The sequence below is a fragment of the Salvia miltiorrhiza genome, chromosome 5 (genome assembly GCF_028751815.1).
Source record: "Salvia miltiorrhiza cultivar Shanhuang (shh) chromosome 5, IMPLAD_Smil_shh, whole genome shotgun sequence".
NCBI lineage: Eukaryota > Viridiplantae > Streptophyta > Magnoliopsida > Lamiales > Lamiaceae > Salvia > Salvia miltiorrhiza.
The window spans coordinates 6,429,451-6,439,731 of NC_080391.1; positions in this window are offsets into that span (position 1 = coordinate 6,429,451).

Genomic DNA, 10,281 nt, shown 5'->3' on the forward strand with positions numbered 1-10,281 from the left:
CAAGATTGGTTATTTAATGGATAATTAATTTATGTAGGTAACGATGACATTTTATTCCACGGAGCGGGCCACGGGCACATGCTTTGTTTAATTAATATAGTATGTTTTTTAATCACGTTAATCTTGATTAGCTTGTACAATCTTAATTTGGATGGATTTATCATAGGGAAAGGATTAAAATTTGTAAAAATGTGATAGCGACAAGCTTTTGGTTGCTTATCGAAGAATATTTGGTTTGTACAATATGATAGGTGAGTGGGATCCAACTATACCATAAATAAATTGGGGTAGTAAATTTGAAGGTTGCCTTATTATTTTATTTTAGACCCCTTTCTCTTCCTTATACTTGGGATATATGAGAGTGTGTAATACTTATTCACACTGACGAAATCAATTTACTTATTACTTAGTTGACTTCATAAGAAAAGTAACATTGAATACAATGGGTTGTGAGGAAACACTCCTACACACATGTTTTGCCTAGCGTTTATTTCGTATGGAGCAGCGTGTTTATATAGTAGATAAACAATAATGTATCTATAATATAAGAAAATATATCTTTATTTGTCACTATTTGACATCTTTAATAGATATCCGCCAATGTGCAAAAGCTAAAGGCGAACAATCGGTGTCGTGCAAAGAGGAGATTGCTCATATTTGGACGGCTCCGGCTCCGCAAAAGACAAGAGTTACGGCATGGAGAGTTGTCTGCAACAGATTACCAACTTGCCAAAACTTAATCAAAAGAAGAGTCCCGATTGGAGAGGAAGAGAGAGAATGTAATGCGTGCATGACGAGGGAGGAAACAGTTGATCACATTTTTCTCCATTGTCCGAAAACCGACCTTGTTTGGGATCAGATTCAACAATGGATCAAAACCGAGACGGCAAAACCAAGAGGTATCGTTGATCACTTCAACTCGTTCCTTGGAGGGGGTAAAGGCAAGAAAAACAGAATGTTCCTTAAAGCCCTTTGGATTGGAACTATTTGGCTGTTGTGGAAATATAGGAACGATAGCAGATGGGGGAACAAGAACTGGGAAGTGAACTCTTTGGTTTATGAGATCAAAGGTAGGATGTGGAGTTGGAATAAGTTGTATCACATGGTGGAGTCAAATGTTCCTTTTTCCAAGTGGTGCTCTAACGAGTATTCACCTTTGGTTTGAAGTGGTCCGGTACTCCTGGTACCAAATTCCTTTTTCTTGAATAAAATTTTAATTGATAAAAAAAAAATAGATATCCGCCAATGTATGAAAAATTAAAATAAAATATAAAAATTCGGTGGAGGAGGTTTAAATCGATCTAAATATTTTTCACATAGAAGTAATAAGAAATGTAACATATTAAGTTTGAATAGTCAGTCTTGCTTTAATCGAATAAAAGGAGTTTAAATCTCGTCGAAAGAGACCCGATTTGATCGTAACAATTGAGAAAATTTGAATTTGTATTGATTTTGACAGCAATTTAGTACATATGAAATTGTCCATTACAATGAGATATTTCCCTTCTACTATATTTTACTCGCTAATATAATGCCTTTCACAAAATTAGTTGTGGTATGGGAAACTCCGAAAAGATTTATTGGGTCAAACAATAAGAACAAGCCTAAAACATACTCCCTCCGTCCCAGCCCAATAGGCTCGCTTTCCTTTTTGGGACGTCCCACTCCAATAGGCCCAGTCTAAAATTGGAAATAATTAGGGCTCTAATTAAAATTATAACTACTTCATTAAAGGGGATATACACCCCTAATTAAAACCCTAAAAGCTCTCATTTTTCCTTCACTCTTCCGCCTTTTCCCTTCTCTCTCTCAACAGAGAGCGCCGCCGTGACTCTCCAGAGCTCCGGCCACACAGACCCTAGCGCCTCTGCCGACTCTTCAACGGCCACGAGCGCCGCTGCTGTCCATACTCACAACCCCACCGTCATTTCCCAGCGCCTCCGCCGATTCTTCAACGGCCACGAGCACCGCTGCCGCCATTTCCACCGCCTCTGCGGCTTTCCTTCGTCGGTGGACTGTTCGCAGTCTCTCTCTCTATCTCGACGGGAAACCTTCCCCTTCCCCTTTCCGTCAATTCCCCTTCCCCTTCGCCATTTCCGTCACCGCCTCCCCCTTTTGCCCCTTCTCTCTCTCTCAACGACGGGCGGCGCCGCTGACTCTCCAGAGCTCCGGCCACACAGATCCGCCGCCGCCTCAAGACTACAACCCCTGTTGTGCCGCCGCCGCCTCTCCTTCGTCGGTGGACGGTTCGGAGCCCCCATCGCCGCCGTTCTTCGTCTACGCCGCCGCCTATAAGCTCTTGATTTAGGGTTTTCATTCTCAGTTCTGAAAGTTGAAGAAGAAGGAAATAAGGGAATTTTTGTTCTTGATTTTTTCGATTTCTGCAGTATAGTTTCTCATGAATTTTGTTCTTGATTTTTGTTCTTGATTTTTTGTTCTTGATTTTTTCGATTTCTGCAGTATAGTTTCTCATGAATTTTGTTCTTGATTTTTTGTTCTTGATTTTTTGTTCTGAATTTTTTGTTCTTGATTTTTTCGATTTATGCAGTATAGTTTTTTGTTGCTTGATTCGTGCAGTAAGTTCCAAGGTGAAAAATATGATTAAGGAAAAATAAGTGAACACTTAAAACCTTAATTATTGGTGGACCACACCATTTACCTACCAAAAAATGAGTTTTTTAATCTCCGTGCCAAAAGGAACTGGGCCTATTGGCCTGGGACGGAGGGAGTACTAGTCAATGAGTGATTTTGTTCACAGTCTTCATTTTATTTACTCACTATATCTCTATATTTAAAATAATAATAAATATTAGTTATAGGCTTATTGCCTCCAAATTCAATAGTTAGTAAGTCCATTTTACTCTTCACCGGTAACGTTCATTGAGTTTGAGACAAAGAAAATGATGATTATATACATAACCCCCATTTTACCCAATATAACCTCTAATTTAAAAATAAAAAATAAAGATTATTAATGCATGTATTATTTTGCCCTTATAACCCCAAAATTAAAACCTTTAAAAGAGGAAGAAAAATTTAACAAAATCTTGTTAAAATATAACTTTTGTAAGATAAATGCTATAGTTAGAAAAAAAATCGAGATATTTCTAAAATGATCAATTTATTAAATATTTAATACGAGGGTCATAAATTTTAAAGTAAAATAATAAATCCATAACTATTTTTTAATTTATTATTTTATATAAAAGGCTATAGGGAATAAATAGGATTATAAATAAAATTACCCCTAATGAATAAATAGGCCTATAGTGAACAATATATATTGGGCCTAAGAAATGCAAAGTTTTAGATCGAAGCCCAACCGTGACCAACCATGCGCATTTTTTTATTATGTTGCTGTAATAAGCAGAAAACATAATTTAGTTCAATCTAAACTAATAGATCGCGAAAAAGTTTAGCAAATCATATTCACAATTTCACACACATGCTTTACCAAAGCTTAACTCGAACTAAACTCAATCAATAAAACGATAATAATTCATCTGAAAAAAATATAGTGTTAAGTAATTTTAATTTGATGAAAAATAGTTTCGACTCAAATTGGTTAACTGCACTAAAACAAAATTTCCAAGTTCAAAAATAGATATTCCATCCATCTACATAAAACTTTTATATTATGAACGACATGTCACGATTTTAATAAAATGTGAATACAATTATTAGTGAAATAAAGATCTCACTTTAAATAAGAATGGAGTTGTGCGGAGTGCGGACCCTACTATAGATAGAAGTGACAAATTTTTTATGCACAAATTAATAAAAAATATTGTGACAATATTTGTGAATGGAAAGAAATATTTAAATATATGTATATCATATGTAGTTCTAGTAAGCACTATATAATTTTAGTGAGAACCATTAAAATTATTGCATCTACTGTAAAAATTAATGCATTCACTGTTAAATTTACTTTATTCAGAAGGAAAAAAAAAATGCTTCCTTCAAAATTCGAATTTAGTTGTTGATTTTGATGATCGAATAACTGAAAATAATACTTCTTTCGTCTCACTTCAAGTGTTTTGTTTCTTTTTTGGCACAATCATTTTTTGGTTGGCTTAAATGCATTTATTGTTGCCGTGTTGTTGATTATGGTTGTTAAAGGCACTGAACTTTAGAGAGAGAAGCTAAGAAGCTTGAATTCATTTCTATCTTGAAAAACTAAAGACTGATTACATTGTGAAGAGAATAGCCTATTTATACAACTTACAACAGTGGCAGTTATAACTATTGCATAACAGCTGTATAACAACTATCTAAAGATATAGTGACGTGGCAGAGGCTGGATCCTTAGCTTTGAGTTGCATACTTCAATACACCCCCATTGAGACCTGGCCAGGAGTTACGGCAACAGATTCAGTTTATCACGAAGTGCACAGAACCTAGTGTCAGCCAATGGCTTGGTGAGGAGGTCAGCAATCTGATCATTGGAAGGCACATAACCTACTTCAATTGTTCCATCCTTTATCTTATCACGGATATAATGAATGTCAACTTCGATGTGCTTAGTTCTCGCATGAAAAACCGGGTTGCCAGCCAAGGCAAGGGCACTGATGTTGTCGCACCACAACTTGGATGGAGACTGCAAAGTAAGCCCAAGTTCACTGCACAAAGCATGCAACCATACAATATCAGTCGTGGCATTGGCCAGGCTTCGGTATTCTGACTCCGCACTACTTCGACTGACTACATCCTGTTTTTTAGCTGACCAAGTGATAAGATTAGACCCCAAATAGATGCAGTGACCACCTGTTGAGCGACGATCATCCACTGAGCCCGCCCAGTCCGCATCAGAGTAACCTATAATCTGAGAGGTAGCAGAGGGCTTAAATGATAGACGAAGTGAGGCTGTACCCTTTAAGTACCTGAGTAGCCTCTTGCAGGCAGACCAATGGAGAGTGGTGGGAGCAGCCAAGAACTGACTAAGCTTATTTACCGAGTAAGCTATATCAGGTCTTGTAATGGTAAGATATTGTAAAGCTCCAACAGTGCTGCGATACATAGTTGGATCATCAAACAAAACACCACCTTCTTTTGATAACTTGGTAGCAGGTGTCATAGGTGTTGCACATGGTTTGCAGTCCACCATCTTTGTTTTAGTAAGAAGTTCTTGGATATATTTGTGTTGGCACAGAAGATAAGCATCAGCATCACAAAGAACCTCAATACCCAAAAAATAATTGACACCACCAAGGTTTTTCACTGAAAACTTTTGATGAAGATGATTGATAACTGAATTAACTAGAGCAGAATCATGACCAGTAATGAGGATATCATCCACGTAGACAAGTATAAGAGTAAGAGATGAACCTGTTCTCTGATAGAACAAAGAGAAATCGGAGTTAGATTTCTTGAAGCCCATACTGCAGATCTCATTAGTAAGAGTATCATACCAAGCCCGAGGGGCTTGTTTCAAACCATAGATTGCTTTGTTCAACTTACACACATATTCTGGATGAATGGGATCTTCAAATCCAGCAGGCTGCGCCATATATATAGTATCAGTCAACTCCCCGTTCAGAAACGCATTGTTCACATCTATCTGCTGGATAGGCCAACCATTTGAGGCTGCTAAGGAAAACATCAGCCGGATAGTAGATGCTTTGACTACAGGGCTGAAAGTCTCTACAAAATCCACTCCGGCCATTTGTTCAAAACCCCGAGCCACCAACCGAGCCTTCAATTTAACTAAAGTGTAGTCTGGATTCAATTTCACTCTAAAAATCCATTTGTTGCTGATAACCTTCTGAGTAGGATCAGGAGGAATCAGAACCCAAGTGCCCTTCCCTAGTATAGCATTAAATTCTTTGGCCATGGCCTCAAACCAACCAACATTGGAAAGAGTTTCTTCGAGTGACAATGGTAAATCAGGAATAGAGGTGTGAAGTGGAGGCTCATCAAGTTCAGCAATGTATAATTTTGGTTTGAAAATACCATTCTTGGACCTAGTAACCATAGGGTGAGAGTTTTGTGGGGAAGGAGAGAAGGCTGAACTAGAAATTGATGATGGTGGAGTATTTGAAGTAAGAAGAGGAAGAGAAGATTGAGTTGAAGCTGAAGATGACGAACTAGAAGCAGGAGAGCTAGAGCTAGGAAAATGAGTAACTATATGGGAGTGAACTAGTGCAGGAGTATTTGATGTGAGAGGAGAGGATAAAGACTGATCTGGAGGTATGGAGTGTTCTGGAGAGTAAGATTGATCTGGTGATACCGGAGTGAGAGAAGATATGGGAGTGAGAGCTGGTACAGAGACATAAGATTGTTGAGAGGGAGAAGAGGAGCGAGGGAACATAGTAGAATATGGAAACTCTGCCTCATTAAACCGAACTGTATCAGAAATATAAATTCGACCATTTGAAGTTAGACACTTGTAACCCTTATGGTGGCTGCTATATCCCAGAAAAATGAACTTTGTAGATCTAAATTGAAGTTTGTGAGTATTATAAGGCTTAAGGTATGGAAAGCATGAGCAACCAAAAATATGGAGAAGGGAGTAATCGGGTAAGGTGTTGTATAATATTTGAAAAGGAGATGTCATATGTGTTGTGGGAGAAGGGAGACGATTTATGAGATATGTGGCAACCTCAAACGCATACCACCAATAGTCCAGAGGAAGTGAGGCTTGACTTAACAGTGTCAGTCCTAGGTCCACTATATGTTGATGCTTTCTTTCATCTTTACCATTTTGAGTATGAATATATGGACAAGGGTGTTGAAAATGAACTCCTAGTTGTTTGAAAAATGAGACTAAAGGTCTGTATTCACCCCCTCAATCCGACTGAAATGCTTTAATGGTACAGGAAAACTGACACTGAATCATTTTAAAAAACAGCTGAACAATAGCACTTGCCTCAGATTTAAGGGTTAGGGGATATATCCATGTGTACCTACTGTAGTCATCGACAAAGTGGATGTAGTATCTATATCCTTGTGTAGAAGGAACATGGGCATGGCCCCACAAATCTAAGTGGATAAGCTGAAAGGGTTTGGTGGTCTTTAGTGGCTGTGTAACATGAGGATGTTGATGTAGTTTGCCTATGTTACAAGCATCACAGAAACTAATGGCAGAATTTTTTACTGATACATTAAGTTTATTAAGCACAGTAGTTAACACATTCAAACTAGGGTGACCCAATCGTTTATGCCAAAGATCCACTTTATTAACAGAAAAACCAGGTGGAGTACAGTATTTCTGAGGAGTACAAGTAGAAATCAAAGCACTAGGTACATTTGGAGATACATCATTTGTGTACAGAGAAGTAGTGGATCCTGACCTAGGCTTTAGCTGAGATAAATCGATTTGATATAGGCTTTTATGGAGTTTGCCCATCAGGAGAGTTTTGTGACTCTGCTTGTCCTTCACAAGGCAACAATTTGCATGAAATTCAAATAAGACATCATTGTCTTTGGTAAATTGAGATATGCTAACTAAATTCTTAGTAATTTGAGGAACAAAAAGAATATTGTTAAGAAGAATTGATGTTTGAGGAGAGAGTGCAGGCTGAATTAGATTTTTACCTATGGATGAGATAGTGACTGATTTACCATCACCAACTGTCAGATTTTCTGTTCCAGTGTAGGGAGTTTGAAGTTGCAAATTACTCATGGTGTTGGTAATGTGATTGGTGGCTCCACTGTCAACATACCACATGCCTTCATCCTCATCATATTCATAGTATGACATCTGCTGGAGATATGTGAGGTATGCTTGAGGTGTGGAGATTGGAGTATCTGCACCAGTAAAAGTAACATCAAACCTTTTATAACATTTTAATGCTAAGTGACCTGGTTTGCTGCACAGTTGACAGATGATAGAGGTTTTTCCAGATGGTTTGAAGCTTCTTCCAATCATGCCACGGCCTCTAGAGCCACGACCTCCTCTTTGCACAAAGTTAGCCATAGGATCAACAAGATATGTGGAATGTTGAAGGCGAATCTCATGTGACTGCAGAGCATACTGCATTTCCTGCAGTGAGGCAGGTTCTGCTCGATGCATGAGACTGATAACCACAGCTTCAAACTCAGGTCCACAGCCATTCAGAATAAAGTCACCTAACTCATCATCATGAATATGATGACCTGCTGCACTAAGCTGATCAGCGTAGCTTCTCATGCGTAAGAAATAATCATCAATGCTAAGAGATCTTTTTTTCTAAGTGTGTAGCATTTTCTTCAATTGAAGAACACGAGCACGTGACTGAGATTGAAATAATTGCTCAAACGTGTGCCAAATTTCAACTGCAGAAGTGCAGCGAACAATATGCCCGAGCATGCTTTCGCCGATCGAAGAGAGCATCCAGCTCATGACGAATTGATCCCTGCGGATCCAATTCAGATACTCTGGATTAGATCGAGGAGGTGTACGCGGTGTGAGTTGAGCGGTGGGAATGAGCTGTGGTGGTGGAGCAGCAGTAGGAGAAATGAGATCTTCCAATCCGTGAGCACGGATCGTGCTAAGCACTTGGATTTTCCAGAAGGCATAGTTGCTTCTGTCAAGGCGGAGAAATAGAGGATGAAGATTTGGTAATGGTGATGATTGAGCGGAAGCAAAATTGTGATTTGTGGCCATTGCCATGAGAGAAAAATAGGATCGAAATTGTGGAGGAATCAAATTGTAGTGTGCAGAGGATCAGAAAAAAAATCGCAAATCATCAAAAATTTTTGCAGATTAGCTGAGTTGATTCCTCGAAAAAAAAAATGAAGCTCATGATACCTTGTTAAAGGCACTGAACTTTAGAGAGAGAAGCTAAGAAGCTTGAATTCATTTCTATCTTGAAAAACTAAAGACTGATTACATTGTGAAGAGAATAGCCTATTTATACAACTTACAACAGTGGCAGTTATAACTATTGCATAACAGCTGTATAACAACTATCTAAAGATATAGTGACGTGGCAGAGGCTGGATCCTTAGCTTTGAGTTGCATACTTCAATAATGGTAGAACTGTACGGGTGATGGGAAATTGTTGTTTTTGTGGGATCTAGCGAGGAAAGGTTGCCATCAGTGATGTCAGGAGGCCAACCATCGTGTTCGGCGCAAGCCGATAAAGATCCATCCGTTCGACAATTTGTTGCAATTGGGGAAATTGTAAAACTAGGGGATTTGGGAAATTAATGCCTTAATTCTATATTCTGGAAATTCGAATTTAATAGCAAAAAAAAAAATCATGCATGCCTGTCGCACCAATTAATTTTTTTTCGGCGTGTATATGTGGCGTTTTTGGCATCTACATCATTTTTTCAGTTGGTGGTTGGCTGACTATGTGCAATTCCAGAAGAAAAAGAAAAGTTATGTATTATGAGGCGGATTTTAAAGATGATGTGCAATTCCAAAAAATGAAAAAAAGTAATGTAATTAAGGATAATTACCCCATATATATATATATATAAGTTCATTCTCATTTTAATTCGTGCATTTCACTACGGCAGTGGTAGCTTGAAATATCTATACGTAGAAATACATAAGATTTTGATATTATGTAGTGTTAAAATGATTAGAGTGACGTGAGACGGTGAGGCCTACCAAAATCTAGTTTGCTGGAGTAAATCTTTAGGTTGAGGCAGTGCAATAAAAGTAGCGTGAACCACATTTACAAGTTTACTGTCATGCATAAAGAAGTGGGCCCATTTTTTTTATCACATCAATAATCATCTCTCTTCGCTCTTTTTTACGTTTTCACTGCTCCCTCGCACTTCTACGGCTACTCCCAATCACATTTAGCATGACTCATTTTTTTTTTTTTAATATAATTATTTAAAAGAGTAAAATTATAAAATAAAAAATATCTAGATTCAAGTTCACTATTAGTATAAAACATGTACCAAAAAAAAACCATACCAAATTAAGTAAACTAATCTAAAAGTGAATATATATAGAGTAAACATAGACAATAACAATGACAACAAAGTGCAGCTCAGTTGATAAGACATTTTTCCTTCAATCAATAAGTCGGAGGTTCGACTCACTAAGAAGAGAAAATGAATAATTATTATTAATCCTCTTTTTTTAAAAAAATAAATAAATAAATAAACAAACATCGACAATAACAATACTTGTAATAAAATAATGCAATTAAACAATGCAATTGAGACCACAATAATCTTCTTGTTCAAAGAGACAATTATTTACTAGTGTGCGCGATTTTATTGTTTTGATCATATTATTTTTAATTTAAACTTCAATTTGCGATTTGTTTTGTCCACAAACTCGTATCAAGATGTTTTACAATTTTTATTCATATCATTCTTTCTAATTTAGTTTCA